The sequence below is a fragment of the Grampus griseus genome (assembly GCF_964374135.1).
Source record: "Grampus griseus genome assembly, chromosome: 17".
In the NCBI taxonomy this organism is placed as follows: domain Eukaryota; kingdom Metazoa; phylum Chordata; class Mammalia; order Artiodactyla; family Delphinidae; genus Grampus; species Grampus griseus.
Window position 1 is genome coordinate 69,325,550 of NC_139011.1, and position 26,367 is coordinate 69,351,916.

General features: G+C 39.2%; 1 long non-coding RNA gene across 1 annotated transcript; it reads right to left on the reverse strand.

The window, feature by feature from the left end:
- LOC309835323 lies at nt 1–26,115 on the reverse strand. The gene is made up of 3 exons (XR_014297982.1): nt 25,991–26,115; nt 3,731–3,832; nt 1–88 (listed from the first exon to the last, which is right to left on the reverse strand). It is a non-coding gene; the product is annotated as an uncharacterized lncRNA (long non-coding RNA).
- Nucleotides 26,116–26,367: the final 252 nt, after the last annotated feature.

The following is a 26,367-nucleotide window of genomic DNA, read 5'->3' on the forward strand; positions in this document are numbered from 1 at the left end:
GTGGGTCTTAAATTCATCTGTTGAAAAGATAAAATTCTTTTAAGTCACAGGCAGACCTCTGAGATACTGCAGGTTCGGTTCCAGACCACTGCAATGAAGCAAATATTGCAATAAAGTGAGTCACAAATTTTTTGGTTTCCCAGTGCATATAAAAGTTATGTTTACACTCTACTGCAGTATATTAAGTGTGCAATAGCATTATATCTAAAAAAAGTACATACCTTAATTTAAAAAAGACTTTATTTCTAAAATATGCTAGCCATCATCTGAACTTTCAGTGAGCCATAATCTTTTTGCAATAGGAACATCAAAGATCACTGATCACAGAGCACCATAACAAGAACAAGTTTGAAATATTGCAAGAATTACCAAAATGTGACACAGAGCCACGAAGTAAGCAAATGCTATTGGAAAAATGGTGCCAATAGACAGGCTCAACACAGGGTTGCCACAAACCTTCAAGCTGTAAAAAGTGCCGTATCTGCAAAGTGCAATAAAGTGAAGCACAATAAAATGAGGTATGCCTGTAGTTTGCAAGAATTGCTGATTGATAGCAAGCAAAATGGAAATTTACTAGTCAAACTTCAATATAAACCTTTGTAGAACTGGTTGATGAGATTGAAAAAAGAAAATGAGTACTTTAATAGATACAGTCAACAACAATGCATTTCTTCCATTTAAATCTAAATATCTTGTTGAAATACCTTTTCCAGTTATGATAGTTATTAAAATGTAGTATTAGAATAATCTAACCTTAGGACCAGATCTGCAAATCACGATAGCAAGAAGAGTTAAGCCAAGAATTTTAAAAAGGAATAACATACCAAGTAACAAAACATCAAGTGAAAGCAAAACGCTCTTATACTATTAATCAAATACCATTAAATTATTTAAATATATTGATTATTTCATATTTTTAAATTTGGGGTTTATATTGTACTATGTGTACAATCTATTGCTATAGGTCACAATTACATAATTTATACAGGGGTGTGCATGCAGAAACATTCTTAAAGATGGGGTGCATTTTCAAAAAGCAAGTTGTCGGTTACCTTTCGCCATTCCTACTCCTTCATTTGGTGTCATCTAAGAATTTAATGCCTTTTGTTCTCTTCATTCTTCATTCAATAACTATTTGTTTAGTGCCTAGTGTGTGCCAGGTACTGTGCTAGGTTCAGGGAGGTAGAAATTAAAAATATAATCCCCACCCAGATCAGTAGTTTAAATCATTTATGAAACGTATAAAAGGACCTATTCCCACGACTAAACTCCACACTATCACCTGCTTCTCAACTCCTTCCCCCACCTCCAAACCTGGCCTTTACATATGTAATGATCCACTGTGGATGGGGACTTGAATCTGAAACTTGTCATTTGAACACCTACTTAATTTTTATGTAGTTTAAGTAAACCATTTATGACTTATTTTCTCTTCTAGATATCTGCAAGGTGCTTTTAAGGCAATCTTATGTAAATATAAATATTACTAATTCAACAAACACTTCCTCTGCAAAGCCCTGTGTTAAGACAGAGGGAAGTTTTTTTGTTGTTTGTTTTTTTAACATCTTTATTGCAGTATAATTCCTTTACAATGGTGTGTGAGTTTCTGCTTTATAACAAAGTGAATCAGTTATACGTATGTTCCCATATCTCTTCCCTCTTGCGTCTCCCTCCCTCCCACTCTCCCTATCCCACCTCTCTAGGTGGTCACAAAGCACCGAGGTGATCTCCCTGTGCTATGCGGCTGCTTCCCACTAGCTATCTATTTTACGTTTGGTAGTGTATATATATCCATGCCACTCTCTCACTTTATCACAGCTTACCCTTCCCCTCCCCATATCCTCAAGTCCATTCTCTAGTAGGTCTGTGTTTTTATTCCCGTTTTACCCCTAGGATCTTCATGACCTTTTTTTTTTTCTTAGATTCCATATATATGTGTTAGCATACGGTATTTGTTTTTCTCTTTCTGACTTACTTCACTCTGTATGACAGACTCTAGGTCCATCCATCTCACTACAAATATCTCAATTTCGTTTCTTTTTATGGCTGAGTAATATTCCACTGTATGTATGTGCCACATCTTCTTTATCCATTCATCTGATGATGGACACTTAGGTTGCTTCCATGTCCTGGCTATTGTAAATAGAGCTGCAATGAACATGACTCTTTTTGAATTATGGTTTTCTCAGGGTATATGCCCAGTAGTGGGATTGCTGGGTTGTATGGTAGTTCTATTTTTAGTTTTTTAAGGAACCTCCATACTGTTCTCCATAGTGGCTGTATCAATTTACATTTCCACCAACAGTGCAAGGCTACAGTAATCAAGACAGTATGGTACTGGCACAAAAACAGAAATATAGATCAATGGAACAGGATAGAAAGCCCAGAGATAAACCCACGCACATATGGTCACCTTATCTTTGATAAAGGAGGCAAGAATATACCATGGAGAAAAGACAGCCTCTTCAATAAGTGGGGCTGGGAAAACTGGACAGGTACATGTAAAAGTATGAAATTAGAACACTCCCTAACACCATACACAAAAATAAACTCAAAATGGATTAAAAACCTAAATGTAAGGCCAGACACTATCAAACTCTTAGAGGAACACATAGGCAGAACACTCTATGACATAAATCACAGCAAGATCCTTTTTGATCCACCTCCTAGAGAAATGGAAATAAAAACGAAAATAAACAAATGGGACCTAATGAAACTTAAAAACTCTTGCACAGCAAAGGAAACCATAAACAAGACAAAAAGACAACCCTTAGAATCAGAGAAAATATTTGCAAACGAAGCAACTGACAATGGATTAATCTCCAAAATATACAAGCAGCTCATGCAGCTCAATATCAAGAAAACAAACAACCCAATCCAAAAATGGGCAGAAGACCTAAATAAACATTTCTCCAAAGAAGATATACAGATTGCCAACAAACACATGAAAGGATGCTTAATATCACTAATCATTAGAAAAATGCAAATCAAAAGTACAATGAGGTATCACCTCACACCGGTCAGAATGGCCATCATCAAACAATCTACAAACAATAAATGCTGGAGAGGGTGTGGAGAAAAGGGAACCCTCTTGCACTGTTGGTGTGAATGTAAACTGATACAGCCACTATGGAGAACTGTATGGAGGTTCATTAAAAAATTAAAAATAGAACTAACATATGACCCAGCCATCCCACTACTAGGCATATACCCTGAGAAAACCATAATTCAAAAAGACACATGCACCCCAGTGTTCATTGCAGCATTATTTACAATAGCCAGGACGTGGAAGCAACCTAAATGCCCATCGACAGATGAATGGATAAAGATGTGGTATTTCTAAAATAAAAAAAAGTGGAAGAGGGAGGCAATAGAAGAGAGAGAAAGAGATGCAACTGTGGAAGAATGGTCAGAGAGATGCAACACTGCTGGCTTTAAAGGTGCAGAAAGGGGCAACTGACAATCAGTCTTAGTGAGAGGCAAGCAGGGCATGACCTGCCCTGCTTATAAACAGTTAATAAACAGTTGCCTGTTTATTAACCAGGGCTCGAACCCATGTCCCCTGCATTGGCAGGCAGATTCCCAACCACTGCACCACCAGGAAAGCCCCAAAACAGGAATTTTTAATAGTGCCTACCTCATGGCTTAAATGTGTTTATATTCACAAACTCTTAGAAGGATACCTGCCTGGTTACATAAGTATTTGTCAAATAAAATGAAGGATATGTACATGGGTCTCTTGTGTGAATGCTGGTCTCACAATTCTGTACACAGTTCTGATGAGGCTGTCCTGTTCAGTCAAACTGTCATGCTGGAAGAAGACACGAGACAGCTGAGTGAGAGAAAAAGAACTTTATTATTCACAGCACATCAAAAAAAGAATGAGCATCAGAATGTCTGCATCAATTCCCCTTGTCTCCAAGTTCCACACGAGTGACATGGAGGGGCCCAGAGAGATGCCACATGTGCAGTGGGTTTGTGTTGCAGCTGGGGAACAATAAACTTGGGGAACCCACTGCTTTTCTAGCAAGCAGCAAGCTAAGCTTGTCCTTTGTTCCAGAAGGAGATGTTACTTCATCCCTCAAGACTGCCCACTGCAAACCCAACCATGAGAAATGGCTTGCGTACAGTGGTGTGGTAGAGAGCCTCCAAGACAGCCCATAACGGTCCCCAGTATTCCCAATACTTGCCTCCCAATATTCACTCTTTTGTGTGACACCCCTCCCTCCAGTTGATTGTGGGCTGGACTTACTGACTCACTTCTAACTAACTGAATACAGCACAAGAAATGGGATGTTGCTTTTGAGATGAAGTTATAAAAAGACTGGCTTCTGTCTTGGGCACCATCTTATGTTCTCTCACTGACTCACTCTCTGGGAAGACAGCTGTCATGTTGTGAGATGCCTTATAGAGATAACTGCATGGCAAGGAAAAGAAGATGTCTCTGGCCAACAGCCAGGTGAGTGAGCTTGGAGGCAGAATCTCCTCCATTCAAGCCTGGAAATGACTGCAGCTTTGGCCAGCACCTTGACTATAGCCTTGTCAGAGGCAAGGCTGCAACCCTGTGCCAGAGGCACCCAGCTAAGCCGTGCCCAGATTCCTCATCCACAGAAACTGTCAGAAAATAAGTGATTGTTGTCTTAAGCCTCTATGATTTAGAGTAATCTGCTATGGAGTAACAGATAAGTAACACAAGCAGTCAGGGCTTTGCATTCTGGGCATCCCGAGCAAGACATGCAGGCTCGTGAGAGATAACCATCTCCCAACAACAGCCCAGGGGTCAGCAATGCTATCTTCCCTGAAAAGGGCTGGCATGCTTAGTGTCTGGCATGTAGGAAAGAGTCAGATACTGAGACTGGAAACTAGAATTTGGAAGGAAGCCCATAGCTGGAACTAGCCTTACCAACCTTGGAGCTATTTTTGAGATTTTTTGCTTGCTTGAGGACATGATGCAGGGTAGAGAAAACTGGCTTCTGGTTTGTACGGGTAGTGGGAAGCAAGGTAGGGAGGCATCCTTTTATAGTGTCAAATACTGAAACGCCTGCACTGCATTCAATGAACCAAATTATCCAGTTGTATATTACTCCCTGTACTCATTTGTCTTTTGTTCTTCTGAAGCCCTTTGTAAACTTTTGTTTAAATTTTTTCCCTGGTCTAATCCCTACTCCATCGAATTGAGAGTCAAATGCTTGAGCCACTATGTTAAAGGGGAAATAGTGCCCCCTGGAGGCCAGAGTGGCAATGCTCAGAGACCCCAAGAGGCAGGAGAAGCTAGGACAGGCGAGGGAGATGGCAAAGTTCTTGAAAAAATGCTAGGAGAATATGTGATACTATTTCAAATCTCCTTGATCTAAAGCCTTTAAGAAATTGGCATGAAAATTTTATAACTATGTGTGGTGACTGATGTTAACTAGACTTATTGTGGTGCTCATTTTATAATACATGAATTATAACATTATACATCAATTAAAAAATTCATTCTAAATAACTAAAAAACATTTTTTTTTAAGAGAAAGAAATTGGTATGGAAGGTTTTTTATTCTTGACTTGATAAAGAGCTTTTCTTTTTTCTTTCTTCCTTTTTTTTTTTTTGGCAAAGAGAGAGTCAACTTTATATGTAATGAAGGGCCAGACAATAGTCATTAAGAACATGGTTTTGAAATATGACAGGCCTTCCTTTTGTTAGCTGTATGTCCTTGGGCAAGTTGATAAATCTGAGCCTACTTCTTCATCTGTAAAGGATAATATCTTATTACATTATAGTGAGGATTAACTGAGATTGTGTATATAACATCCTTAGCACTTGGTAAACAGTATTTGAAAGCTGCTATTATTATTAACTATTACTACTACTAGTAGTACTACTACTACTATTCAGTACATTAATGAGGTGATGTGTCCCATGTAACCACACTTAATATACTATTCTACATGCTGGTAATAGAATTTTCAGATAAGAAGTATTTACAGGAGACATAAATTAGAACAGAGGAAAGGAAGACTCACTGGGAAAGAAAATCCAAGGACCTTTGTAAAGGTAAAGGGGAAAATATAATCTTTAAAAACTTTCTATCCAATACATAGAGAGTTGTTACAAATATATAATTAACATCTGTTGGATAAGTGGTCAAGGAGATGAAAAAGCAGTTTAACAAGTATGTTATTAAATGGCTTATTTATTAGTTAATAAATGCAAAATAAAACAACTTTCAGGTCTCATACCTTTTAAAGTTTCAAATGTAAATGAAAATGGAAAGAACGGATATTGGAGAAGACACAGGGAGAAGGCACTGACCATGGAACACAACACACCTGACTTCGCCTCCTACCAGCTGTGAGCCCACATATGTCACCCTCCTTCTCTGTGCCCTATTTCCTTATCTGTACAGACTGATAGTAACAGCATCTTATAGACTTGTCATGAGGATTAAATGAGAAATGACACAGAAAGCCCAAAGCGAAATATCCAGCTCTCAACAAAGAGTCTCATCATCCTTGTTGCCATTACCTTCATCACTGCTACTGATGTGCTGATGTTGTTATAGGTAGAATTGGAAAGGTAGGAGAGCCCTTCAGGAGATTCCTCAGAGCACTATGCAGTAAGAGCTATAAAGTCACATATCCCTTTAATCTGTTTTTCCCATTTGTGGGAAGAAATTTAGAGGGAAAAATTACCTGATTAAAGATGTTTATAGCTAACTGTGACCATCAAAATTAGGAACAACCTAATGCCCAGAAATGAAGGAGAGGTTAAATAAACAAAGTATATTAATAAAAGATATTAGATACAAGAGGAATATATATAAATCATAGTTTTACTGTGTATCAGCAAGAACCAGATCGAAAATGTAATGGAAAAATATCCCAGGGCTTCCCTGGTGGCGCAGTGGTTAAGAATCCGCCTGCCAATGTGGAGGACATGGGTTCGAGCCTTGGGAAGGTTCCTGGGAACCTGGGAAGGAGCCTGGGTAGATCCCACATGCCGCGGAGCAACTAAGCCCGTGCGCCACAACTACTGAGCCTGAGCTCTAGAGCCCGCGAGCCACAACTACTGAAGTCCGCGCGCCTAGAGCTCGAGCTCCGCAACAAAGAGCAGCCCCCGCTCAACGCAACTAGAGAAAGCCCGCGCGCAGCAACGAAGACCCAACGCGGCCAAAACTAAATAAGTAAATAAATTTAAAAAAATATCCCATTCATAATAACCACAACTATAAAATACCTAGAAATAAAATTAACAAGAAATGTTCAAAACAGTTTAAAAATACTATAATGTTTTATTGAAGGACGTACAAAGATCTCTGTAAGTGGAGAGTCATATCTGAATAAGAGGCCTCAATATTTTTTAAAGCCAATTCTCCCCATATTGATCTGTAAACTAAATATGATTTTTATCAAATTCCCAATGGAATTTTTTAAATTTAAAAGCTGATTCTCTAGCTTATCTAAAAGAGTAAATGTTTGAAAATAGCCAAGAAAATTTTGTAAAACAACTGTAACAAAATAAGACTTGGCCCACAAAACACTGAAAAGAACTATAAAACATGGTAAATAGGATAGTGTGGTACTGATCAGGAAAAGATAACTAGAACAGTGGAGTGGAACCGAGTCCAGAAAATAATAAGTATAATGGGTTTATACTTAGAGGGTTTCATACATGCTCAAGGTGGTATTTCAAGTCAGTAGGAGAAGACTGGATTATTCAATACAAACAGCACAAGGATAACTGGCTATCCATAAATTACTGATGGTTTAAAGATCTAAATGTAAAAAACAAAACAATAAAACTGTAAATATATATATATATATAAAGATATATATAATATCTTTATAAACTTTGGGTAGGAAAGAAATTCCTTGGCCTGAAACAAAACCTAGAAGCCACGATGGACTGATTAAATTACATAAAGATTAAACACTTTAGCAGAGCCCTGCCTTTATGTACATCCTTCTCCCCTAGGAATTCCTAGGAGAGCAATAGCACTGGGTGGCAGAAGAGCGCTGGGAGGGAAGTACAGGGAGCCTGAGAAGGGCACCCAGAATTCTTTTGCTATGCTTTGCTTTGATCCTGGGCATTGCTCCCTTCTCAGAAAAGCACAGTGGATTTTCCGCCTGGAGTTTTGATAGGTTTTTAAAATGTATTCTTAGCTCCTAGTATTTTAATTTTAAATGAAATAAAAATTCATTTATACCCTCCCACAAACACCAACATAACTTCCATATAGCAAAAAAGACCATAAAGTTAAAAGATGAATGACACACTGAGAGAGAATATTTGCAAAATGGGCAACAAAGGGTTATCATTCATAATCTATAAAGAGTTCTTTTAAACAATAAGAAAAAGAAAATAACCAAAAGAAAAATAGGCCAAGGATATGAATAGGCAATTCAGTGAGAAATACAAATTGCCAATAAACAAATAAACATATGTTTAACTTCACTACTCATCAGAGAAATGCAAATCAAGCAAGACGGCTTCTTAACCTACCTGTATACAGGGGGGGACGGGATGGTGTAGTCAGGAGGAAGGCAGGCAGGCAGTATGGGGGTGCACTGTCTGGAGAGAATTTATTTTTTAATTTTTTTGGCCGAGCTGCGAGGCACGGAGGATCTTAGTTCCCCAACCAGGGATGGAACCCGCGCCCTCTGCAGTGGAAGCTCAGATTCTTATCCACTGGACCACCAGGGAAGTCTCTGGGGAGAATTTTTTAAACATAATAAAACGTATCATTATGCTCCAGCAATTCTAAAATATGTCACTGGTAAAATGTCCTTTTTCTGTTCCAGGATCCAATCTCTTATACCACACTGTGTTGTCAGGTTTCCTTATTATTTTCCAATATGTGACAGATTCTTAGTCTCTCCTAATTTCTCAGGACATTGATACTTTTGAAGAGTACTGGTTAAGTTTTTTTTTGTTTTCTGTTTTTCTGGTGACCTATAAATCCTATTATTCTTTTATTATTAAAAATTATTCCAGGATCAGACACAACTGAAACTGTGAACTCCCTGAGTGCAGAGACAGTATCTTTTCACCTTTCCATCCTGGTCATCAAGCATAGTGTGTGACGTACATCAAGGTCTCAATAAATGTTTGCTAAATGAATGGATGAACCAACACTCGGTTCAGCTCCTTGTCCTTTATAACTCCTAGAATATTATCTGCCAGTGTTAATCTCGTTGTTAGTGTAATTTGTTTTGGTTTAAGTTGCTTTTGCTGCTTAATGACTACAAATCTTTCCTAATTGAAGACTGAATGATGAGGAGACATCAACATTTTCTGGCCATTCGAGTGCCAATTCGATTAAATAAACATTTATTGAGTTCTTACTACATTAAGAAAGTCTAGGAAGATAAATAAGATATGATCCCTACTCTTAAGATAGGTACATTTTAGTGGAGGGTATATAGTTGTACACAATAGCTATAATACAAGGAAGGATATGATAAATCCAAAGAGCTATAGGAACACAAAGAAAAGAGTGACTAATTATCAGTGGACCACGGGAAAGATCATCCACTGACCACCCAATTCATCCCAGACAGTATGTCAAGGCTCCAGCCCTTACCTATGGCTGGTGTCTGTCTGGCCTGGTCTTCTACACACTTACATCTTACAGGGATCCAGAGAGGGCAGCTGAAGCCACAGTAGCTGGTTGGTTGAGGATTTAAGGATCCTGGTTCCCAACCCTCTCTTTCATCTTAAAATAACTAATATGTATCCCTGTCAAATGTCTCCTAGTTTAGGGCCTGATCCAAAAGATACACCCAGAATTACCCAAATGTTTGATTTGGAATTATACCTTTGCTTTGAATCTTCAAACTAGTAAAGATTCAAAATGATTAGCATGAGACAGATATTAAAAAATCTTTTTAGATTTGCAATAATATTCATACACTACAATCTGTTGAAACAACCAAGCCAAAAGAACCAGTAATCTAATTCTGGTTACTGCAGGTAATAAGTTCTCAGCTTCACTGGCAACAGATGCTAATTATAGCAAAGAAATCAAAGGTGAAGGCAGACACTGAGGTGAAGAAAACATGCATTGTTTGGTCACTGCTTCTTCTGTGCATCCTTAAAGTGGAACCAAATCTGGCTTTTACGAAGCTACCTCCAGTTTAACTATTTTTAATTTTCTAATTTCTGAAATAGAGAAGACTGAGATTAGCTAACAAGCTTTATCTTGATTTTTTTAAAATGCTTCAGAAATGGTGCTATTTTCAGATTCTATTTAAGAACAGTAGACAAATCACAGCGAGTAAACAGGTCAAGAACCTGAGAAGGCTGAATGATAAAATTAAAACATTCACTCATGTTTAACAGTCTGTGTATGCCTGCCAAGCACGGTGTGTTTATGGTTCACTGTACCGGACTGTATGCCAGACACTTCAAAGAACATTCCAGAGAGATGGGCTGACTTACTGGAAGTTGAAAGGCTCAAACTCCACAGTTTGTCTTTTTTTTTTTTTAACTTAAGAGTTTTTATTATGAAATATTTAGACATTTTACAGGACAACTAATCCAGTTTCTACAACAAGTCAACGACATAAATTTTTTTAAAGGAAAAAAGGAGGACTTCCCTGGTGGCGCAGTGGTTGGGAGTCTGCCTGCTAGTGCAGAGGACAGGGGTTGGAGCCCTGGCCGGGGAAGATCCCACGTGCGGTGGAGCAGCTGAGTCCGTGCACCACAACTGCTGAGCCCACGTGCCACAACTACTGAGGCCTGCGCACCTGGAGCCCGTGCTCCGCAGTGGGAGAGGCCACGACAGTGAGGGGCCCGTGCACCGCGACGAGGAGTGGTCCCCGCTCACCGCAGCTGGAGGGAGCCCGTGCACAGCAAAGGGGACCCAACACAGCCAAAAATAAATTAAAAAAAAAAAAAAGCAGTGACTTGTATTAAAAGAGACTTAAAAGGTCTAAGATGGCATGGATCTTATTTAGATTCTGATTTGAACAAACCAACTATAAAAAGACATTTTTTGAGACATTAAAGAAATTTGGTTATAGAATTGGTATTAGATGTTAGCAATAAATTTTTATGTTTTGTGAATATGGCTTTGTGGTATGGAAGAAAATGTTTATATTTTAGAGTTGGAGCCTTAATATATGAAGGGACAAAATTACATACTTGGGATTTGCTTTTAAATACTTAAGCAAAGGAAGAAAAACAAGTGACAGATGAAGTAAATGTCAGCAAACAATATTCATCAAGTAACTGAGTAATTCCCAAGGTAATGGGAATTTATTATACTCTTCTCTTTTTACAGAAGTTTCAAATTTTCAAAATAAAAACTTTTTACAGGACTTCCCTGCTGGTGCAGTGGTTAAGAATCCACCTGCCAATGCAGGGGACATGGGTTCGAGCCCTGGTCCAGGAAGATCCCACATGCCACGGAGCAACTAAGCCCGTGCGCCACAACTACTGAGGCTGCACTCCTGAGCCCGCGCGCCTAGAGCCCGTGCACCACAACAAAGAGTAGCCTCCGCTCACTGCAACTAGAGAAAGCCCGCGCGTAGCAACGAAGACCCAACACAGCCAAAAATAAATAAATAAATAAATAAAAACTCAGAAATAAAAGGCCATATACACATGTGTACATATACACACACAGACACACACACTTCTTTAAAAAAAAAAAAGAAAACTTTTACAAAATACCCACACTTTAAATTGGGGGTGGGGTTATGGTTATAAATCTAGACCTTCCAGGCCTGAGAAGATGGTTATTTACAAACTGTATAAGCAACTCTTTTATTTTTTTTAAATTTATTTATCTCAGCTGCACCAGGTCTTAGTTGCAGCACTTGGGATCTTCGCTGTGGCATGTTTAGTCGCAGCATGCGGAGTCTTAGTTGTGGCATGCATGTGGGATCTAGTTTGCCGACTAAGGATCGAACCCGGGTCCCCTGCATTGGGACCGCAGTCTTACCCAATGGACCACCAGGTAAGTCCCTGTATAAACAATTCTTTATAGCTGAAGTTACTTTAAGTCTGTTTTATTTGCCATTGTGGTTTTTAAACTCTCTGACAAGAGGGAAAAATAATCTGAGGTCACAGAAACCTTCATTTGCCAAAGTTGCAAAGAATGCCCTGCTTCCACGTCTGACCTTCTTTCTCTACTCGTTCTCCACTTACTAGCTGGAGTTATATTAAAACCATAAGTACAGTCATCTCACTCTCTGCTGAAACCCTTCAGTGGATTCCAATTCCTGGAGTAAAATCCAAAGCTGTCCCAAGGCTCACGCAGGCCCACATGAGCCAGTCCCTGTGGGTCTCTCCTGTCTCCTCTTGGCCACTTATCTGCACCCACTATATTCCCACTTCGCTGGCTTCTGTCGCCCTCCAGTGGCTAAGGTCTGTCCTGGCCTGTGACCATTCCAGAGCTTGTCATTCCTCTTGGAACATCCTCCCCACCCATTGTTTTCTCCCTTATGGAAACAGTTCTTTTCTCTTTTATCAATTTTCACAATTTATTAGGGTTTATTAGTTTTGTGTCTATTTTTCCCACTCTTCTCCATGTGTATTCTGTTTACCACTGTGGAGCCAACAACATTCAACTTTTGTTGAATTAGCTAAGAAACATTTTTACTAAGCTTCCGGTCCTGTTAAGTATCATTATCAATTTTGAAATTTAGTTTTGGAATATTGGAAAAAGGGAATATGGTGAATATTATCCAAAAAGTTAACTTAGGGACTTCCCTGGTGGTCCGGTAGTTAAGACTCCACGTGTCCAATGCAAGGGGCGTGGGTTCGATCCCTGGTTGGGGAACCCACATGCCACACGGCGTGGCCAAAATAATTAAAAAAAAAAAAAAAGGTTAACTTAAACTTCAGAGGAATTAGGGTTGAGGGACCAGGGGGAATTTAAGAGGAAAAATATCAGAGTATAGCAAGTGGTGAGTAGGCTGCACAGCAATACCTTACACAGGGGAGATGTTGATGCCAGTGTGATTCCAGTTGTGTTTGAATTCATGAACTTCCATTTCCCTGGGACACCGTTTCCACTCAGCCAGTGCCCTAACTTCCATCCTAGGTCTCTGCTGTGCAGTGAAGCACAGCCCTCACTAATGGGAGGGATCGGGGAATGGGATCCAGACAACTGACCAGAATCTCTCACTTCCATGTCAAGGAGCAAAAGTTGGTAGAATACATGCAAAGATACACAGCTTTATACTCCTAGGGAGCTTTTAACACACTTCTCTAAAAATTGAAAGCTCATACATATATAATTTGAATAAGACAGTTAAAAAATATGAGCTAGAGGGGCAAGATAGGGGTAGGGGATTAAGAGGTACAAACTACTATGTATAAATAAGCTACAAGGAAATAGTGTACACCACAGGGGATATAGCCAATATTTTATAATAACTTTAAATGGAGTATAATCTATAAAAATATTGAATCACTATGATATACACCTGGAACTAATATAATGTAAATCAACTATACTTCAATAATAAAACAAATATGAGCTAGTGGACTATATATATAACTGTACAACCATATGATTATTTTTAAAATTGAACACTTCCTGTTGCTTATGACGTGCCAGGCACTGTTGTAAGTCCGTGTATAGCTATTGGCTCATTTAAAGAATTAAAGAGTATACATTCTTTCCCAGGTTATATGGAACATTTGTAAAAGTGATCAAGTACTAGATTACAAAACAAGTCTCAACAAATGACCAAAAGTCAGTATCTACAGATATAATCATTATGCAGTAAAAGGACAAAAACATGTAAGACAGCAGGTTCCCTGACAAAGGCAAGGGAAGGCAGGGAGGGGAGGGAGGGGATGATTGAGGAGGGGGAGTTTAGCTCTACCTACACGTTTTATTTGAGAAAAAGCAGGGAAGGAAGGAAAGAGAGGGAGGGAGGGAAATTTACCTTAAATGGCTCAGAAAAAAAAAAAAATCTGCCTATGTAATATAGAGAGATGGGGACAAGCAAAGGTGGTGCAATATTAACACCTGGAAAACTGTGAAGGGTGTACGGGAATTCTTTGTAACATTCTTCCAGTTTTTCTAAACGTCTGAAAGGAAGTCAAACTTTTAAAAAGTTATAGCAATCTCAGTTTATGGGTAAATGAGTGACACATTATCTTCCTTACATAAGTTCATAATTGAAAGATAAAAAGAAAACATTTAAATCAAGCACAGCAAATCGCTTATAGGAGGAACCCCTTGTGTCAGAAGAGAGGAGGCCATCGTTCACCCACAGAAGGCTGCCTTTGAGCCAATGAAACACAGTGCTCTCGGGGACTCTGTAAAGCAGAGGGGCCCAGAGGTTGGTCCCCACTCTCCTCTGGAGCCGGTGGCCCCGTGCAGGGAACGATCTAGCTGACTCTTCGGCCCTGACTCTGCATCCCACTTATCTACAGTTGGCGGGTTTTCTCTATGACAGGATAAATAAATTAATAAACATTAAAACACACCTAAAATCCGTCTACCCATGACTTAGTTTCTGTGCATGTATGCCAACGTTGTTCAGCTGGCATTTATACGATGCTGCTGTAAACAAAGCACTGTACTTTATATAGTAGAAAAGTATAAAAATAAATACAAGACTTGGCAAATGCTCGCCCCCAAAACCACAATCTAACAGCGGAAGGAAAGGCACGAGTGCCTGTGTGTGCCAGAGGTTACAGGGTCCACTTTCGTTTTTGCTGGCTCATTTCATTTTCATACCAATTCTGTGAAGTAGATTTCATTATTCCTATTTTATAGATGCGGAAGCCTAGAGAAGTTATTAACTAGCCCCAAATTGCACAACTACTAAGTGACAAAACCAGGAGTTTACCTCAGGTCTGTCCGACTGCAAAGTCCATGCTCTTTCTACATCACTAAGTTTATAAAAGTCACAAAAACATAAATACTGTAAGATTTCATTTATTCAAACTCTCTTGGGGATGAGTCATGATGGATAGATGACTAAGTGAAAGGGTATCCTCTAGGACAAAGAGCATTGTTCAAAACCTTCCAAGGCTAGAGCAGAATACTCCAGAAGCCTCTGGGGAAGAGGCTTTTTCTCCCTGTGTTTCTTCGCCCTCTTGGGCTTTTGGCATTTGAAGCCCAGCACACCTGGTGTCTAACTGACAAGGTTCTTTCTGAAAGCTCCAGCAAAGATCACTTTTGCCTTTTTGCTCCCTCAAAGTACAAATGAGATAAACCGATAATTTGGAAATAATTTTAGTACACATTAAGGGAAAACAAAACAAGAAGTATTTACAGAAACTACAAGCATAAAAATAGTTGGATTTCCAACACACAGTTTTCTGATACCAGATCGGGCCCCCATCCAGTCCTGAAAGTGACAACACTGCACCTTGGTCCTAAAGGGAGGTACACTGAAGTCTGTTTCTTATCTCATTACTCAGCATTTTGCTATCTCCCGGCCAGCTGGCTCTCAGTATTTATCTTGTCCTCTAATGATTCATTCTACATATGGAAATATGTAACCTCCCTGAATTTTAGATTCCTCATCTGTATAAAGTGGGAATAAGAAAATATCTAACTCGGGCTTCCCTGGTGGCGCAGTGGTTAAGAATCTGCCTGCCAATGCAGGGGACACGGGTTCGAGCCCTGGTCTGGGAGGATCCCACATGCTGTGGAGCAACTAGGCCCGTGAGCCACAATTACCGAGCCTGCGCGTCTGGAGCCTGTGCTCCGCAACAAGAGAAGCCGTGATAGTGAGAGGCCCGCGCACCGCGATGAAGAGTGGCCCCCGCTTGCCACAACTAGAGAAAGCCCTCGCACAGAAACGAAGACCCAACACAGCCAAATAAATAAATACATAAATAAAGCAAACTGTCAACAAGTAAAAATAAACACTATTAAAAAAAAAAAGAATGAGGGTTACAAGCAAACATGGACTGAATTCCAGCAACACTACTTTACTAGCTGTTCAAACTTCTGTGTTTTCTCATCTATAAATGGGAATAATGATACCTATCATCTCGGGATACTGTTAGGCTTAAGTAAGACAGTAATAATTAAGGTGCTTGGTACAGTGCCAGATGCATCACGAGTACTCAAAATATTTTCCTTTTTACAACATCACAGTAATGGCTGTGCCAGGATTCATTTAACCCAGTCCCACATTGTTAAACATTTGGATCATTTTCAATATTATCAATAATAGAAACAACAGAAAAATTTCCTATACAGTTCCGGTTATTTATTTAGTCTTAAATCCTATAAGTGATTTGATGGATCAAAGAATATCAACCTTGTAAACTTGTGACACACATTATCAAATTATTGATCAATATATAGTTTTCCCAAGTGAATCTCTATGTTGAAGGTGATCTAGTCAACTCTTGCCAATAGTAGACATTATTTTAAAGAAATACACTAATATGCAGGCCCCCAAAATAACATGTTGTTATTTTACTTATTAGACATTTTAATTTCTTCCTTTGTTATATTACAAAGCTCTTAGCCTCTAAATTAATTTAAAGTATGAGATTGGCAGGAAAATAGAAAAATAATTGGAATGGGTAAAAAAATTTAACATAGCATACTACAGACATGGCATTTCAAGTCATTTATGAGGAGAATTTTTCCAATGGTTTTCAAAGTACTCCCTGGAGCCTCCCCTGTAGGGAGGGTGAGAATGGGGGTAGGGAGTGTTGCCAGGTTGCAATAACTCTCATCCTTCCGCATTTGAACCAAATTTTAACTGTTTTACATATTGAACTTATTGGTAAGTCGATCTGAAGGGTTCTGGACCTGAAAACAAAACCAAAAACACATTTAATGCAAGGTTTGGGGACAACTGGTATTCTGCAATATAAAATAAAGAGATAAATTAAAAAGTTGAATCTCTCCCTCACATCAAATACAAAAATACACATTAGCTGGATTAAAACATTAAGTGGAAAAAACCTCCATATACTACCAGAAAATATGGGCAAACCATAAACTGTTTTTCAAGCACACTCATAAAAGTAGATCGTAATGAGGGGCACTATTTGCCTGTGTTGGTTTTTCCTAAAGTGTGTGCCTCTGACACAGATTCAGAATGGTTCTGTAGCCAAAGAAGTGTGGAAATGCTACATTGTCAATAGTAAGGCCAAGGGGTGCCTTAGGTCATTACCTCTATCAGCATGCCCAAACCAACCCCAAAATATATACTCTAAGTAAAACCAAAAAAAAAAGAATAAATAAATAAAACAGTGTGCAAAGAAAACAAATGTAACCTAGGACCTTGTGCTGCCAGCACTCTGGTCACTAAGCCCTTCCTCTCCCTAGACATTCCAGAGCTGTCACTGCTGCTCTCTGGAAAGAGTCACGTTGTCATCAGGATAGAAAGGCTCTGAGAAGTCCTACGGCAGAAAAAGAAAACTTAGTTTACTCAACATTTCCTAAACTTATTTGACTGTAGAACCTTTCCCTCAACGATACCTATTAATATCCATAGAATTTGTGGAGCACACCTTAGCAAATGCCAGGCTATATGAAAATTAATCTTCGAATGGGAAAATGCTGGCTGAGGCATCCTTGTCAAGGATATACTGTCCATTTATCACTCTCCTATGTTGTGATTTGCTGACATCTAATGCCGATGCTTTAATTTAGTACACACACATAATTTCTTCAGTATACTGCTGCCCACTGATGTAAAACGCCCCCCCTTGCAGACTGCCTTGGATTTAATTTCTTGTATGTCATCATTACGATGTATTTATATCTTGGAATACTATGAATTTACATACATGATTCACAGGGCTAAAAAAGTATGCTGGCTTATACTTTTGCTCTACTTTTGCCTATTAAAATATCTTATGAAACTATACATATGAAAAATGTGTCAAGTACTTCTTGCTCTGACTTTTTGTGTCATATTCATGGAAGGAATGAATGAGACTGTGTTGAGGGCATAGAGCTAGAAGGTTCAGAGACAGGGGTCAGGCTATTCTACAAAAACTCAAAATTGCTACTGCAATGAAGATACAAATGTTTCTTTTAGTAAATTCTTGAACTTTCTTTTACCCTTCAGGTTCTAAATTGAGGGAAAAGAAAAAGAAAAAGCAATGCTAATATAACCGCAGTGATAAGAATTCTCCTGCTCCAAGGACAGTAGTTATTTTGTCCAGCCATTTAAAATTAACGTAAATTTAAATTGTAAAATGTTTGGTTTGTGAGTATTAAGATTCAACTTCTGATCTACATTAAATGTATCTCTGTATGTTTAATAATGTCAGTGCAAATGATACCTGTTTGCACAAAGTATTAATAACTTCCAAGATTTTTGCTTCTAGTTCAAGATAATCAGATCTCATATGTTCATAAAAATTCTGGTGCTACAAAATCCTGGAATGTCAATTTTAATTGAGGATCAATTGATAACTCTGTAAAGCAGCTTATTCACTGTAAGATGGGGTTATTATTTTTGAGTACTTGAAATCTGAATTAAATAGTATCTAATCTAATTATTGATGGGAACCAAAAACCAATTCCTCACTGTGGCTTTACTAGTTCACTTACAGCTACTAAGTTGTTGTGAATATATGTATGTGTATGTGTGTTTTGTGCAATTTCCGCTTCTAACTGGAATGTGGCATTGACAGTTAAAGTGCTGGTTCTTTAGAGTTTGGCATGTCTAGGCTACTGTGTGAAGTGATATCTTTATTCATACATTGTGTCATGATGTCCTTTGGCTTTCATCTGATCCAAACAAAATCCTAAACTCAATGTGAAATCAGCACTAAAAAGTTTATGTGTTAAGGTGCTCATTTGGAAAATCATTAATAATATTACCTTGCTTTAGATTAGTATCAGAATGATACTAATCTTTTTTTAATCTTGTAGAGAATTTGTGGATTTTCTATGAACATACGCTTGGATCTCAGGCTGAGAAACTGCCATGGACGATAGCCATTCATTCATTCAACAGTATTTATTGAGGCTACTGTGTGCCTGGCACAGGGAGTCCAACAATCAACAAACTGCCTGCCCTTATGAACAGCCTTACAGTCTAATGGGGAAGGAGGACAATAGACAAGTAATTATATAATTTCAGATAGTGATTCGTGCTGTAAAGAAAGTGAGGAGGATAAGGGAATGGAGAGTGAAAAGGACAGGAGTGCTGTTTTAGAGAGGTTGGCAGGAATGGCATCTTGTTGGAGCTGACATCTGAGCAGATACCTAAATGAATATTTTCCGGGAAGGTTTTCCAAGTAGAAGAAGAGCAAGTGCAAAAGCCTTGAGACAGGCATGTACTTGGAGGGTCTGAGGACCAATAAGGTGGCTAGTGTGACTGAAACGTAAGTCAGGGAAATAATGTCAGAGAAGCAGCCAGGGGCCAGATCACGCGGGGTCCAGCGGCCAGACGACACGGGGTCCAAGGGCCTGATCACACAGGGTCCAGGGTCCAGACCACACAGGGTCCAGGGGCCAGATCACGCAGGGTCCTATAATTTTGTAGTAATGACTTTGGTGGTTGTTAGGGAAAAAAATGGGATGGATTGCAGAAGGCATGCTTTAGATAGAAAAGAAGGGGAATTCCTGTCTCTGAAAAATTTTTTTTTCCTTTTAAAATCAAGTTTATTGAGGTATAATTTACATACAACAAATGTGCTCATTTTAAGAGGACGGTCAGGTGAGTTTTGGCAAATGTATATATCCCTGTCACCATCACCAGAATCAAGATAAAGAATATTCCCATCAGCCTCAAAAGTTCCCTTGTTCCCTTTTGCAGACAGTGCTCACCCCCTGATCCTCACCAGAGCCAGGAACTCACTGGAATTGGGGACTCATTTTTTTTTTTTTTTTTGCGGTACGCGGGCCTCTCACTGTTGTGGCTTCTCCCGTTGCGAAGCACAGGCTCTGGACGCGCAGGCCCAGCGGCCATGGCTCACGGGCCCAGCCGCTCCGCGGCATGTGGGATCCTCCTGGACCGGGGCATGAACCCGTGTGCCCTGCATCAGCAGGCGGACTCTCAACCACTACGCCACCAGGGAAGCCCTAGGGACTCATTTTTAATGTGGGCTGTAAGGACCTAGATCTGTGCTGCCTGATATGGTAGCCACTAGCCAAATGTGGCTACTTTAATTGAATTTAAATCAAATTAAATGAACAATTCAGTCCCTCAGTTGCACTAGCCGTATTTCAAGGGCCTAATAGCCACACGTGGCTAGTGGCTGCCATATTGGACGGGACGGGCATGGGACTTTTCCATTGCTGCAGACAGTTTTATTGGGCAATGCTGAGATGTCACCCTGGCGGAATGTGACCTTCACCACACGGAGGTAGGCCAAGCGGTCTGAAAACTGAGTAAGCCATACACGTCACAACACCCAGCTTTATGTTACTATCTGTGTTTATTACCTTTATCACCAAGTAATTAATAAAGCCATGCTTGGGCCAGGGTGTTTAAGGAGAATGGTATGATGATGGCAACAGTAACTATGGAGTTGTTCATTGCATAGAAATTCTTTCTCCATTACTAAGTTTCAAGGATGTCCTATTTTTATTAAGGACATGCCTTTATAACTCATAAGGCACAATCTTGTTTTGAGTAAAATTAAACCTCAAATTCATAGTCTTACTAAATCTGTGTGTGTGTGTGTGTGTGTGTGTGTGTGTGTGTGTGTGTGTGTGTGTGTGTGTGTGTTTTGGAAGGGGGGATTCTAAAGCAAATACGCTGAAATGGAAACATTTGTTAAAACTAGTAGTGGTTTTTATATTATTTTTCTGTACACTCTTGAACGCCTGAAATATTTTTTAAAAGTAGGCTTTCATTTTAAATGTTGGACAAGAATATTTAATGTTATCAAGATTGTTCATGATGTGATTAAAGAATACAGGTTAAGGACTTCCCTTGTGGTCCACTGGCTAAGACTCTGCACCCCCAATGCAGGGGGCCCAAGTTCAATCCCTGGTCAGGGAACTAGATCCCACATGTCACAACTAAGACCCGGTGCAGCCAAATAAATAAATAAAATATTAAAAACAAAAAAGAATACAGGTTAAAAACAGTATGCGCAGTAGTATAGCATAACGGTCAGAATAGCCTAAGAGTCAGTATAGCATAATAGTTACATGTACTCTGGAGCCAGACTACTTGGTTTTAATCTTAATTATGTCACTTATTAGCAATGACACATTGAGTAAGTTACTTAACTTCTCTGCACCTCAGTTTCCTTATCTGTAAAATAAAAATGATAAGAATAGTACCTGGCTCATAAAGATATTACAAGGATTAAGTAAATATATGTAAGGGTCCTGGTGTACAGTAGATGCTCAGTAAGTGGTAACAGCTGTTATGATAAGGCTGAGGCTGAGGATGATACAATTTTGGTTTCTTAAAAAAGGATACTACACCCCCCACTTTTTGTTTTAGAAAAAAGAACTTGAACAGTCCATCAAAAATGTTAACAACTGTAACCTCTAATTGATAACAGACTTATTTTAATTTTCTTCTTTTTTACTTATAGACATTCTACGTCAAGTAATTCTTTTTGTACTTAAAACAACAGAAACACAGAAACAAAATCTTGGCTTTAAGCCCTTCCCCAAAAGTGCCCTACAGCCTGGTAAGCAGTGATTTTCAAAGTGTGATCTTTGGACCAGTAGCATCAGCAGAACCAGACAACTTGCTAGAAATGCAAATTCTCAAGGTCCACCCCAGATGTACTCATTCTGGAGTGGAGCCCAGCAATCTGTTTTAGCTTTATATTCGATTCTGATGCTCACTAAAGTTTGAGAACTACTGTGCTAAGGCATGACGTGTAGCTCTGTACTTGACCTCTCTCACCTTTATATAGTGATAAATACTGCCAATCATTCTTCCTCAAATACTCTGCAACTCTTGTTCGCAGTGTCCTCTTTCCACCCTTGGACATAACTTCTTCGTGAGCCTTTTGAGAGCTATTGCTCCTATCCTCAGTTACTGCCTGGCAATAGAAAATGCAAATGCCTTCTGGAGCCAGGCAGGTAATTTGTCTCAAGGGGGCCTGGTGTACGACCTTAAAGAGTGAAGTGCTGGCCACTGCCCAAAGATGTTCACAATTTTTTGAAAAGTTAAACTGCTGCTGGCCAAACAAAACCACACCTAAGCCAAGTTTGGCTACTGGCCACCATTTACACTCACTTCTTGGCTAATTCTCTCTCAAATCACTAAGCAGCTATGATGTAGTGGCAAGAGTGAGTGCTGAACATGGAAGAAAACCTTGATTTGAAGCCCAGCTCTGCTACTTGCTAGCAGGGTGGTAATAATGATAATAATGTTAATCTCTCAGAGTTAAATTTTCTCATCTGTATAATAAGGACAATACTACCTATCTCACAGGATTGTTTTAAAGATTAAGATAATATACTTAAAACACCTGCCATATAATAAGTCCTCAATAAATTTTTCATAGCTTTTGTGGTATTTAGTTTCTTGTATTGTTTTGATTATATGCTTTATTCTACTTATACTTATGAACAACTTAGTTTAGCCTATTTATTCTATTAGACTCTAGGCTCCTTTGGGACAGGGATGGCCTTCTGCATCCCTTTAAGTTCCTACAATACCTACTTCAGTAATTAAGTCCCTCTCACATCCACCTCAAGCTTCAACAAAAGCCTGTGATTGTCTGGGGTAGGGATCTGGAGTGACAGAGTCAAGTCTCAGTAGAGATGTACATTTCATATGAGAAAGTAAGTGGCTTGCTTCTAACAATCCCCAAAGTTATGCTTCCCTTCTTTTTCCAACATAAAAGAGAAAAAACGATGATGGTTACTCTGTTAAGTGGAGGCCTTTTGCTTTTCACAGTTACCACGTTTGTTAAAAGCAATACAGGATGTTCAGAAGTGCCATACTAGAAATTATGAAGAAAACGGGTTTCAGTTTTAACTTAATTTTGACAATTCAGATACAAGTGATGCTGTGTAGGTATCAGAAGAGCTAACATTAGGTGCCCAGCTCATTCTTCCCACCTGGAATAGTGAGGCAAGAACAAGAGCTATTATTTATCCCACAAAGAAGGTTATTAGGCAATAAATATCATGGGATTTGGGGAAGAGGAAGGAAGCATGTGTATCTCACATAAGCAGGTTAGAGGCTTTCTGCACTCCTATGGTTTTATAAGAAACAATGTCATATTTTGTCCTAACAAAATTTTCTTTTTCTTACTTTATAGGTACCCAGGCCTAAGTGCCTGTAAAGAATTAATTTCACATATTGAATTTGGTTAATATCATTTTAACATATAATAATATGGTTAACATATTATTTATGTTAGCTTTCTTACCTTCTGAACTTTGTATCTACAGACTCATTAAATAAATGACTTTCAGGTTAAATGATCTACTTTCAGAACTGTTTGAAAACTTACCTCCTCTACCTCCCCCCATTAACTATGCTTTGTACCAGGGTATTTCTATATTTTTCCGTCAAAAGTATAATCCTTAAAAGTAGGACAACTGTAGTAACAAATGGGTTTAGGTATCAAATTTAGTTTGGGAAGAATGTTTCTAACTAATCTAGGTTCCATATGGGTAAAGGAACACTGGACCAGTCAAATGGATTGTGCTTGAGAAGCCAGGGAAAGGCTACCCATTTCTTTAGTAGGGTAGGAAGTAGTTATTCTGTGAAGGCACAATTCAGAATGAAATATTCAGACGCAATTTTAAAAATCGATTTCACTGTTCGCATGTATCATCAATAAGGAAAATTTTGCTTGGTGGTATTGACATGAAAGTACATGACAGTGTTAGAACTGCACACTTGCTGTTATCTTTCCTGTGCTTTGAGGCTTTCATCATGAGAAAAATACAATTTCACTGCAGGTTTAAATTCTCAGTCACAGTAGAAAATAATTTCCACTTAAAGGGCATATCTAATTTCTCAACTTATAAAGAATTAAAAATCAGTTCCAAGACCACTTGTGTAGTTTACCACCAAACTACTGTCAGAATAGAAATAAATAAAATTTCCTGCATGAATTAATTCTTTAAGAAAACTTTATTGAAAATTATTCCCTTCAAGATAAATAACATTACCTATCTTGTACAGAGGTAACATTATTTTTGCAGGGGCCAGGTAGAATTGGGCAAGAAAATAATTAACATTTAAAGGATTTCCCGGGACTTCTGTGGTGGTCCAGTGGCTGGGACTGCACTCTTCCACTGCAGAGGGTGTGGGTTTGATCCCCGGTCGGGGAACTAGGATCCCGCATGCCCCACTGCGCGGCCAAAAAACTTAACTTGCTGGTTCACATTATGTAAATGTTGTTGTTGTTATTATTCATGTGATGACTGGTGTGTGAATAGCAAGTGTGGTGCTTGCAGGGAAAGAAAAATAAACCTTTAAAAAAAATAAAGGATTTCTCTTTGAAACATATTGCTTTAGAAGAAAATTGTAGACAATAATTAGGTGAAAGGCAGTACTAATACCTTTTAGGAATGTCTAGTCTACAGACGATTCATTTCAAAGTATCAAATTCTATTTACTCAAAAAACTTAACAAAGTAAACAGTAGACTTGGCAGCTACAGAAAACTGGAATGGCCTCATGGACTGCACTGATGTATCTATTTTGTGCCAAATGTTTCAGAAATTTTGAGGCAGTTCACTTATCTAAGGTTTCAGAAAGCAAGAGTTTCCAGAATTATAAGTGAAAGGAGCTGACTGTACAATATTAAAATAATACTAGCTTTCAATTAACATATGAATGTGTTTTGCGTGAAGAGGCAGTTGCCTAGCACACAAGAAATAAAATAAAGTTCTGTGGCCTCCTTAACGGTAAACATCCTTACAGCCCCTTGAGTCACTACGGGGAGATCCTGAGGCCTAACAAAAGGTCTGTGCTTAACAGCTCCTTTTTTCTCTTGTAGGAAGTAGTATAAAAAGCACTCCGGGGCTGCCCTGGTGGCCGAGGCTTCCCTGGTGGCACAGTGGTTGAAAATCTGCCTGCTAATGCAGGGGACAAGGGTTCGAGCCCTGGTCTGGGAGGATCCCACATGCCCCGGAGCAACTAGGCCCGTGAGCCACAACTACTGAGCCTGCGCGTCTGGAGCAGGTGCTCCGCAACAAGAGAGGCCGCGACAGTGAGAGGCCCGCGCGCTGCGATGAAGTAGTGGCTCCCGCTTGCCACAACTAGAGAAAGCCCTCGCACAGAAACGAAGACCCAACACAGCAAAAATAAATAAATTAATTAATAAACTCCTACCCCCAACATCTTCTTAAAAAAAAAAAAAGCACTCTGTGTCTGAGAGATCCTGGTGATTTGACCTTGGACAAATAACTTAATTACTTCTAGTTTGTTTCCATAACTGTAAATGGAGCCAACAATACCTGGTAAAGATATTACAGTTGTGAGGATGAGATGATATATGTGATCATGTTTTGTAAACTATAAAGCAAGAGTAACCAGAAATTAGTTACTATTTTATATAATACTGTCCTAACATTTCCTGCCTATGTCCCTGTCTGTAAAACGGGTACAGATCTAGGTCCAAACGCCTGTGAACTTGAGCAAGTCATTTCCTTTCTGGACGTGTGTTTCCTAGCAAGGTTATTATTACATTATGAAGATCAAATGATATCGTGTATGTAAATGCTGTGACAGGCATATATCAAGAACGCAATAAATGATAGCTGTTATTACTCTCTGAGGGTAGGATTGTAAGGATCAAACAATATTATATCTACTTAAAAGGCTCTGAATATATATTTAAATTCTGTACACATCCAAGGTATTGTTATTTGTACTGTAAACTGCAAAGACGTACATGGAACGACGAAACAAATGGCGCCTCAATGACTACCAGTAGGGGGGTAGGAAAGGCAGAAAGGGGGCTCAGGAACCTCGGCGGCTTGTAATAGCGGTGGGAATGAGAAGAGAGGAGTGTGACAGAAGAAAAAAAAAGAAAAACCTTAAAAAAATACTCTGAGAATCAATTCACTATTCTCCCCCTTTTTCTCTTATGACCTCCAGCCTAGATTAGACCATTTCATTCAACTTCCCATCCCGCCATGTCGCTGGACATTTATTTACTGTACCTTCTTCACTGAGAGCCTTTCATTCCCCTCCCCTTCTAGGAGTCGTGAACTTCAGAACCTCTGCCTCCGACAACCATTCCCTTTAACTCTGATATTAACCAAGCTTCCCTATATTCTTCCCTCCGCCTAAGGGGGAAGTAAGTCTGGTCGCACCGCAGGGCATCCTAGGAAATGTGGTCTCTCATACTCATTTTGCTTGGGCCCCAGAGTGGGGAAGACGACAGAAGGCATACAGTTAAAACTACAACTCCCGGCAGGCAAAGTGAGCGACTCTCCGCCTTTCTGCCCCCATTTCGAGTGCCTTCCTCTTCCTCCTCTCCGCAGGCGCCGAACCTCTTGGCCTCACGGTATTTGTAGTTCTTTATGGACCCAGGATC